This window comes from Micropterus dolomieu, linkage group LG04 (genome assembly GCF_021292245.1).
Source record: "Micropterus dolomieu isolate WLL.071019.BEF.003 ecotype Adirondacks linkage group LG04, ASM2129224v1, whole genome shotgun sequence".
NCBI lineage: Eukaryota > Metazoa > Chordata > Actinopteri > Centrarchiformes > Centrarchidae > Micropterus > Micropterus dolomieu.
In genome coordinates this window covers 31,361,190-31,371,888 of record NC_060153.1, presented here as the reverse complement: position 1 = coordinate 31,371,888, position 10,699 = coordinate 31,361,190, and the positions used below count along the sequence as shown (strand labels likewise).

Here is a 10,699-nt window from a genome sequence, read left to right as displayed (position 1 = left end):
CTGTCTCATGGACCATTGTAATGAAACACTTCCTGCCATTACCAGGAATGTGTTGGTCCCAGCTAAGAAATAGTGGATAGCACATACACCCCCATAAATTCACAACATTTTACACCCTGTCTTTTGTATGAATTAAACAAACAAGACATAACATGTTAATCTGTGAGCTTTACATGTGCTGGTAGGCACATTTTGTGTTCCTTTGGACAGTGCCAGACAATCTTCTGAAAATGCAAATAAACGTAATACCCAAAATGTTGACCTATTCTTTTAAGCAGCAAGTACACAGAGCTGAGTTGCAGATTTGATTACAAAATAAGACATTAGAAAACATAATAGTCATTGAAGGGTACCTTGAGTAGGATAGCCTGCAGCCTCAACCCCATGGTTCTGCCCTCAGAGTGGAAGAGGTTCAGAAGCCTGGAAGTCTGGGAAAGACAAAAAATTAAACCGGCTCTAAAGCCTCAAATATCAAGTTTACATATTGTTCTTACAACACTTTTAAAATCCTTGTTTGAGTGTTGAATTCAAGCGAGTAATTAAACCCTTAATTATGAAGGACTGCCATAACAGTTTGAGTCCAGCATTATATTATATAGGGTTTACGGTCATTATGTGTAAAGTTAGCTCTGTGTGGGAAAAGCCAGCCAGCAGCAGTGCTAATACGGTGGATTATGAGCTGTACATTAGCTGCCAAGTAAACATCCGACTTCTTCGATAAAAAATGCTTCTTCAGTACAATTTACCTGACAAAACTAAATGCAGTAAATTTAATTTGTAATTAACGTTACTCACCTCTGAAAGTAAGTTACTACATTTGTGCATTAATGCAGTCTCTAAGGCTATCTAGCTTGTTACGGCGGAGGAGGGGTGGAAGCTCGAGCCAAGGCCAGTAAAATTGGCAAAAGTAGATTAGCTGGGCATTATATATACGTTATACATGAAATTCTAACATGGAAACGAACACAGGCTGACTTAGAATGACTAACGTATATTTTGACTTAACACAGACAGTAAAGTTGGAATGTTTAGTAACCTGCAGTAAAGCATGTTCAGCTGCAACCTGTTACAGCAGCTTGGTTATACAATTTTCATTAACTAACAATAATTAAACCTAATGAAACACGTCTTACCTTTGAGAAGATGGTGGTCCCTGACAAATGTGGCAGATGACGATGTCCATGTGGTGCAAAGCAGCTTGGGCGGAAGTGTAAGATGATTAAAACCAAAGACCTCCAAATGAGTAAAATTAATACATTTTCCGCATCTTTGACTTTCCTGATAAAATATAATTAAATTCTACTTAGAGATTCATAACCGATTTTATTCAAACTAAATTGAGTAAAATGTAATTAATAAATAATAAATATTTGTTGAATTCAGCTCAACATGATTCCAAACTGAACATAGTATTTTTTATTATGTAAAGGTTACTAATATTTATTTACTAAATATTAATTAACCCTAGTCTCAGTTTTTACAGTGTATATAAATACTGTCAGCACTATTACATAATAACTCTAAATTCATAACAATGGTAGATCATTGAGGGGCATATTCCACAATGTCACTTTATAAATACACTAACGTTTCCACTATAGGTTTCTTACCAAGTCAAGAGATACAGAAGTCTCTGCTGCCGCACCACCAGACTGCAGAGCAGCTTCTTTCAGGATGTGAGACTCCTCAACTCATCCTCAGCCCTGTACCATAATTAAATGACATGGAACATCACCATACGTGAACATCACCATACCACATACACGTGTGCTGTACCTTGTAACTGTATCTATAGTATTTATTTCAATTGTATTTTAATTTTAAATATTTGTATTTATGACTACAACTTTCATTTTATTGTGCAGCCCTGTGTTGTAGAACGAGACATAAACGTAGCATTGCAGTGTACTACAACAACCTATGAAAAAACTATGAGACAAGAGATTATTTCTAAACTTAAGAAAACTTTCAGAATTAGACTAAAGAGTCCACTCTTAATGGAAAAAAAACTGCTACTTGGACTTTTTTCTGTGCTGGGTCTAATAGTAACTGACAAACAACCTTAAAAAGGTTTAAAGAACGCTATAAAGAGGAGAGGAAGAAGGAGACACATGCCAAGGACACGGGAGGGTGTGTCGGTGCGATACCCAGCATGACGTCTGCTTCTGTGAAGAAATTGGTTCAAGGATGCAACAACATTAATAAATGATGCTGCACACACAAACACACACTCACATCGCACACATAAAAAAAAAAAAACACAGCATTACTTGGCATAGGGGTTGAAAACAGCAGGAACCCTTCCTCGGCAACACTCAGAGTGGCTACAGTATGGACTTTTATATGGGTCAACCATTGGTTTCACTGGCCAAGCATGCTTCATACATACTGATATTAAGACTAATAATCAAACAGTTAACCTTTGGTTGTGTCGGGAGAGAAATCAGACAAGACTAAAGTACAGGAGGAAACACTAGATGCTTGATGATGGATGCTAACATATCTCTCTGTTCATTCCAAGCAGCTCATCATCTATGAGTCACACACATCCAAACACACACACAATCACACCAGTATGGCTCCCCTTGAGGATTACACTACGGGGGGTTTGTCCCAATTAGCACAGAGTCAAGGTGTTGAAGCAGACATACTGAGCTAGCCGGTTATGGCAACTGGGAACACACTGAGCCAGTACGCTAGCTAACTGCTAACTAGCCTACTTCACAGGCACAGCAGGCCTTTTATCAAATAAACACTTTCATCCACTCGCGATCGCAGCTCTGTCACGGTGATGGGGTTTTGGTTTTTGTATTTCCTGTTTTGTTTTGAAGTTGTCTGCCTCTGGTGACCTTGTCTTGCTTTGCTTCCTGTCTGTCCTGATTGGCTAATGTTTCTCACCCGTGTAATCACCCAGTCTGCTTGTGCGTATGAGTCCGTTTCCTCCCTGGTCTTTATCATTCATCTCATTATGTTGTCAAGTGTCTCTGCTTGTTGCCGGAGATTGAAGTCTTTAAGTCTTTTTAGATTTCTTGCACTCTGGATTTCTGTCAGTACCTGTTGTTGGAATTGTTTCTTCCTTGGACTGCCTACCACATTAGTTTCTGTGAGTTACTATCCCTTGGTTTAAAACAAAACCACTAACTGTATCTGCTCAGTCTTAGTGTCTACATCGGGGTCCAAATCCCTGTTTCCTCTGTCTGAATTTGGCAAACCTGACATTAACATGACTTCTGTAACATTTTTATGCCAATGACTCCGAATAGACAGGTGTTTAGCCAAGGATACCGACAAAGATAAACAGCTATGGAGATGTTAGTAGTCTCCCAGATCAGCACTTGCTGCTGAATATAGTCCTCCATCATCCTTCATCTGTCCTGTATTGCTGCTACATCAGAGCCTAAAGACAATGATGACCTGCCTGTCATTATAACTGTACCCATCTGTTTTCCATTCTACTTTATACCACAGTGAAAGCCATAGCTACAGTCACGCATCAGTGCAATTTTACAGCCCACGCACAAAACTGTTTCTACAGATTATAGCTTTATCCTTGAAGTCACTATTTCCGCCAATGTTGTGTTAAGACCTGTAGGAACACACTGAGAAGTCAAGTTAAATCATGTTTTTCATGTGGCAACACTCCGGTTATTATGTTTACAGTATAACCTTCTAATGTACTTTAAAGGTATTGATTTAAGAGCCATTGTGAGTACAGTCCCAAACTATAATGGTGATTTGTCTCTGAGTCACAGCATGTGTGTGCGCATGTGTTTGTGTGTGATTGTTTAGGGGTGGTTGGTATCGTCCAGCGTGAAGTGGTTTCATTACGGAGTCTGAAAAGCAGATGGTGGTGGGGGCGTAGGGGGTGCGGGGGGGTGGTTGGCTATTCACACCAAAAGTCTGTTCTCCAGGGAAGACCTTAGCAGGTGCACCATACTGCTACACAGACAGAATGTATGGAGTGCACCAAGACTCAGCATATGTGTGTGTGTGTGTGTGTGTGTGTGTGTGCGTGTGTGTGTGTGTGTGTGCGTGTAATGTCTGCTACACCAACAACACACCAAAGTAAAGTGATAAAAAATAATTGAAAACTGAAAATGTATTCTTTAAAACTGTTTTCACAAAGCGTTGAGCATTTACACCACATGGCATTAAAACTATTGCAGGTAAAATTAATCACATTCCATTTGACTACAATTAGTGCCAATTAGTCATACAATTAGGAAAATATACAATTAGTCAATACAATAACGCTCCACTGAAAACACTGGGCTGAGACCATGTGGCACTAATCAATATTTTTTTTTAGCAGTTTGGAAATGTGTTCAGTCCAATGAGCCTTTTTCAGTTTTAAAAGACAGACCTTTCGCTGCGTTTGCACATCCCGTCCAGACGAAAACTGTGAATCCGAAGACCTAAAACGGAGAAGTTTGAAAACACTGCTGACCCCGTTTTCGTTTTGAAACTCATTTTGTGTGGACAGGTGAAAATGGAGGACTTTAAAAACGATGAGTCTGATGCTCACTTTTACACCAGCACGTGCATGCATAGTGTACGTGAACGACCATCATTTCTGAACGCTAAAGGTAGGTGTATGATATTGAACTGGAACGTCCAAGTAAGGAGATGGTTGGGGTAGACGGATGGGCCAAAAACTGGACTTGAGACAACTGTTCACTTCCCTTGTAAAACAAAAAACATTGAGCGTTTTTATTGAAGTTACGTAGGGTGCGTCAAGGAGTCAGTTGGGAGTGAGAATGTGTTGGTAGTGCCATCGCCCAAGTGTATTTTCTGCAAAGTTAGGGTATCAAGTTTTTCCAATTTCCTATAGTTGACTAAAATCAAAGTACGAAAAACAAGCCGTTATTAGTTTTTTCTGTTAAGATTCATAGAATGAATAATGAAATAGTGCGCCGATTCTACGCCCCTGATGATAGGCTGTTTCCAATATTGCCATTGGCTGAGCATGTTGATGCTAAATATCTTCACTTTTTGTCCTTTCTAAATCTTTATGGACAACAAGCAGGAAATAAACAATGCTATTACTCACCCTCCTGCTCACTAAAAGCAAATACTGTACATATTTTCCTATAATTTCTTGTCAAATAAGTTTAACATAAGTGCCAATATGTGAAAACAAGTAATATATGAAACTGATTTTGGTTTTAGTAAAGCTGCTTTACTGAGTCACAAAAAGTGAATATGTCTTTTTAATAATCAGGATTTCTAACCATTAGTTTTATTTTAAACACAGACTAGTAGATTGTTCATAATAACATTTTTCCAATAATTTCATATTTTTAATAGAGAATATCAATTTTAATATATCCAAGTAATAGGGGACAGAGCTGACTAAGCTGTGGCAGGGAAGGAAAATCTGTCATCAGCATCTTTTCCGCCCTCGTGGTTTCAGTGGTTTGAGGCATGAGAGCATTGTTTTTGGATGTTTTACTCTGCCTGTATGTCTGACTAAAAACAGAACTGAACTGCCTTGCATAGTTTTCCTTTACACATTTTTAGTTTTGTTAATATTTTTCCACACAGCTGGACTGTAAGCTGACATTTTAGAATTATATGCAATTGGGAGAAACAGCTGCAGTTGAAAAGTTCCATCCATCGCCAACTGCTTATCCTGCACACATCTGCTGGAGCCAATCCCAAAGGCAGGGTACACCCTGGACAGGTCGCCAGTCAATCGCAGGGCCACACATAGACAGACAAACACTCAGGGAACCCACGCAGACAAAGGGAGAACATGCAAACTCAACACAGAAATATAATAGCACTTCAAAGTTGGACTACAACAGTTTGTCAGAACTTTTTTCTTGAGGTAAACACATCAGCAACACATATAGTTTATGGAACTAAAATGTCAAATGCATCTCAGACCTTTTCCCTTCTCCATGCACCTTGGAAGTAGGTGAAGTTCTGCCAGAAATCCCTACTCCGCTTTTTCTTCTTCTTCTTCTTCTTCTTATTATTAATTGTCATTGTGGTAATGCTTTGCAGAATAGCCCAATGTCAACATTCTTTCTGGTTGGATGATTAAATAAAACAACAACAGTTAATCAACAACACTTGTTTTGTATATTATGAAAAAAAATGGAAGAATTATTAAATTACACAGGACTTGTTTTTTAGCAATGTAAAAATTGCATTTAAAGACCGACAAAACTGTTCAAAATAAAGAAATAATCTCAACAGTACATTTCGGAATACCACAAAGCACTTCAGACCTTATGGAGAACAAACCCTCAAACTGAATGAATGCGAATTTCAACTAATGCAAAATCTCACACTCTCTCTCTCTCTGAGAGTGTGTATTGAAAGAGTGTCACCTCTTATTACAGTTACAAAAATTGTCATAACAGAAATCTGCACAAACAAGCAAACTAGGAGGGCTACAAGTTCCCTGGTTTTAACAAGCACTCTCCACAATATGCATCTGACAGCTTTTGAAACTATCTGGTGTGTGTGTTCATTATACTATTTGCTGGGATTGTCATTACTTATTGATAGGGTGTCTGTTTAAAAGGCAGCATCACAGCGGTAGGTGGCACAGTACTGTCATAAACACACACACACATACACACACAAGTACATGTTACATACATTTGTTGCTTCCAGAACTAAAGGAAATCACCAAGAGGCCATGTTTTCAGTCTTACTGTTCCTTTCTCTGTCCCCTTTCTCTCTCATCTCACTCTTGTCTCATTTTCTCTCTCTTTCTCCTCTCTGTTTCTTGTGCCACTCTTGTGCCACAACTTTTGGAATTTGGTCCTTCAATAACTACATGTTTGAGGATGATCAGCCATGAAGTTAACAGTAAAAATCCATTTAATACTACAATTTAGTAAAAACACTTTTACATATAGGTGGCGCTAGAACTATGAATCGTAAATGCCATATGGGCCATATTTGATCAGGAAAGGTCCCTCCATAGCCATATGAAGTCCTAGATTGGCTTGTGTTGGACATCTGTGGGCATCACCACAGAGCGGTGATTTCCAGACAAATGTCATGCCAACGAGATAGAGTTGACATACAATAGTGTGTCATGCAGTCTATTGGTAGTCTATTATGTCAACTAATTTTGGTGCCGAAATGTTTCGGCACCAGGGTGTAATATAACTGATATTACTGTGTTACAGCAAAAAGCAATACATTATTTTTACGCGTTACGTTTTTTGAAATACTTTGAAAAAAGGCTGTCAGTTTACAAGAATAAATTCGTAATTTAATGACAATAAAGGCATAATGTATTTATTTTGAATCTACCTGCCATATTCTCTGCTGTGCATTAGCCTGCATTATTGCTCTGCTAAAATGGTAGTATCCCCTTCAGCCAGTCTGACCCTGGTTGGGACTGCACTGGATGTGCTGCTCGTGTGCTGCTTTTCATCAGATGTAAAACTGAAACTAAAAGAAAACACTTCTGATCAGGCATCAGGCAAATCTCACCACAAATACACAAAAATGCTTACTTGGCCACCTATGAAAAAGAGCATCTTACAGCTGCTTCAGTGGGAAGCATCCTGGAGTAGTGAGATAGTCCCAAACAGAGCAGAGGTGTCCCTAAGTAAGGGGTGCTTTTAGTACTCTTTTAGGTACATATCAGTCCCTACCACATTCTACGACCTTGACTAACATTATTGTACTTGGCCTTAACACCTGTCAGATGCATCATCTAAAAATATAGTAATTCTGGATGGCATTGCCCTAGCCTCCAGCACCACCATAAGAAATCTCAAGAGTTTGTTGGGTTTCTGTAAATATTATCACAAAGAGCGTGGCCTACACCTGCGATATATGAAAAATGCAGTGAGATAACTTTTGTTGAATGAATTAGAGCTATATAAATAGAATTGAATATTTTTGGGTAGTTGTGGCATTCTATACAGGTCAAAATGAAAATCGCAATATGTTACTATTGTAGTTTCTTATATAGTTAATATATATAATGGGCCTAGTGTACGGCTGAACTTTCATTGGTGTTTCCCTTTGTGTTGTCAGTGTTATGGTACTTTTGTGCAAATGCCTGAATTATTGTTCTCTGCACTAAAGCTGTTATTGTTTCGTCCTCGGTGTAAATCAAAAGTCTTAATGAATCCTTTCTAGTTGGGTGGCATCAGACTATAATCTTAATATATCACATTCCTCTGCAAAACCATCATGCTCTGTTTTCAGGCCAGTACAGAAGCTTCCGTATCTGTTATGAATACAAATTTGAATATTTGCTGATTTACAAAGTGAACTTATTATGACCCATCTAGAAACACATCCTTGCAGCTGTTGTGTCCATGTTGCTCAGACAAAGAAATGTTGACCGTCCCTCCTAGTGTGTATCCAGATAGCCATCATGGTGTATTGTCTGTTTTTACATTACACTCTCTCCAGGTAAGCCTCTGAGTTGCACTGTAATCCTCTACTTGGCATGGCAGGCAGGCTACCTGCCTTTGTGCTTGTGTGTGTGTCTGGTGGAGACTTTTTGTTTCTCTAGTTATATGTATGAGAGTGTGTCAATGTGCCATTATGCATGTGTGCACACAAGGAGGAACCTCTGTGTGATGATGTGTGTTTGTGTGCGTGGATATCAACATGCTAGGCTGCATTTCATCTCAGGGCTCAGGGCTCGTCTTAGAGTGGCAGAGACTCAGGTGTTATTTAGAATTAACACACACACACGCATACACACACGCAGACACACACACATAGTAGTGATCATCATTCTGTCTGCACGCAAACACTCAAACACATACACACAGCTTGTGGCTCTGCACAGGACAGTGGTTTCTTGTGTATGATTTAATAGAATAGCAAGTAAAGCAGCAGCATGCCAGAGGACAGCTGGCAAATTTACCACTTCAATAGTGTCTTCTGCATCTCTCTCTGTCTTTCTTTCTCTCTTTCTATCCCTTCAAATAAACACCAAATGTGTGTGTGTCTCAAGGAACAGACACAGCTATCTACAATAACTGCATAATGGCTCTTTCATTCGTGATATATGGATGTAGTAACTTGTTACATTACAAGATCACCATTACAGTTTTTTTTCAATTGCTAAGATGCAACGGTCAAAACTCAAGCCACTTTTTCAAAACACTTCACACAGTCTGCATTACCAACATGCATCTTGGCCAAACAGTTAATCTCACCTCCAAAAGTCACTCAAACCACCAAAACACTTCATATAAGTCTCAAAATAAACTTGTTCAACCAAAACACTGGCAACAAGTCTCATTTTCACTCATAACAAATACAAACATAACTTTATCTTCAAAATGTGACAGATTATTCATATATATCAGTATTTATATAGAATGCAGTAGTTCTGAGTCACTTTGGTACATTTCTCAGATCAGAAGTGAAATTCTACTTGTTCAACCTCCACATCATCTAGTTACGTGTGCACATCATATAGTATGTAAAAGCAATTTGTCAAATTGATCAAAATTGCAAATGCTTTGACACATTTATGCAAATCATTATGTAAAATTGTCTGCGGTTTCCTACATTATCAGTTACTTATGTCATGTTGATCATGATGTATTATACTGCTATATAAAATGTCTAGTTTTTTTCTGCATGCTCTGTCAGCAGTACAGACAATAGACTGTAACTGTAAATAACTGAATCCTGTCCAATCCCTTGCAATGTATGACTCTGTACTGTTAAAACTGATCTTTTGGACAAAGTGTGTTAGCATTTGAAAACTGTGCTGCAAATAAGTTTTGCAGGTGGTGAAGAAGGAATGAGAAAAAAAGTTCATGGATTTTGGAGAAAATAGTCATTGAATGCATTTTGTGTGAAAGCAATGAATAATGACTAACTGTGTGAGTTTTGAAAATGTGACTTCAGTTTTGACCAATGCATGTTAGCAATTGAAAAAAAATGGATAAAGTTACCATTAATTCATTACATTATACAGTTTTACTGAGAAAAAGTAAAGTCAACTTTATTTTTATAGCGCATTTAAAAACAACAGGAGTTGACCCAAAGTTTAAATGAACAAACAATATTTACCATTGTGTATCCAAATACACAACACTATTAAACCAATATACATCAATAAAAGAAATATTGAGAACTAGGTAAAAATCTTATTTAAAGAAACTAAAAGGAAGAACATATATAAGAACAATGTCAGATTAAAATGGTGTGAGAGAACAATTAAAAATAAGGGACAGAATCAGAGATCATATTTCTCCTGTTTTAGCTTCTCTACATTGGTTTCCAGTAAAATCCAGAATAGAATTTAAAATCATTCTTCTTACCTACAAAGCTCTTAATGGTCAGGCACCATCTTATCTTAAAGAGCTCATAGTACCTTACTACCCCACCAGAGCACTGCGCTCCCAGAATGCAGGGTTACTTGTGGTTCCTAGAGTCTCCAAAAGTAGACTAGGAGCCAGAGCGTTCAGCTATCAAGCTCCTCTCCTGTGGAACCAGGTTCCAGTTTGGGTTCAGGAGGCAGACACCATCTCCACATTTAAGAGTAGGCTTAAGACTTTCCTCTTTGATAAAGCTTATAGTTAGGGCTGGCTCAGGTGAGTCCTGAACCATCCCTTAGTTATGCTGCTATAGGCCTAGACTGCCGGGGGATTTCCCATGATGCACTGAGCTCCTCTCTCCTCTACTTTCTCTCTCTCTGTATGCAACCTCATCCCATTATTGCATGTTACTAACACAACTTCTCCCC

At 38.4% G+C, this 10,699-nt stretch overlaps 1 protein-coding gene and 1 long non-coding RNA gene across 9 annotated transcripts in view; one reads left to right on the top strand and one right to left on the bottom strand.

Annotated features, from left to right (window-relative positions):
• tenm3 (teneurin transmembrane protein 3) overlaps window positions 1-10,699 on the bottom strand; it is an 818,277-nt gene that overhangs the window by 630,548 nt on the left and 177,030 nt on the right. The window lies entirely within an intron of this gene.
• LOC123969358 overlaps window positions 8,283-10,699 on the top strand; it is a 6,937-nt gene continuing 4,520 nt past the window's right edge. The window contains exon 1 of the long non-coding RNA XR_006824719.1: window positions 8,283-8,397. This is a non-coding gene — a long non-coding RNA (uncharacterized LOC123969358). The remainder of the gene's footprint in view (window positions 8,398-10,699) is intronic.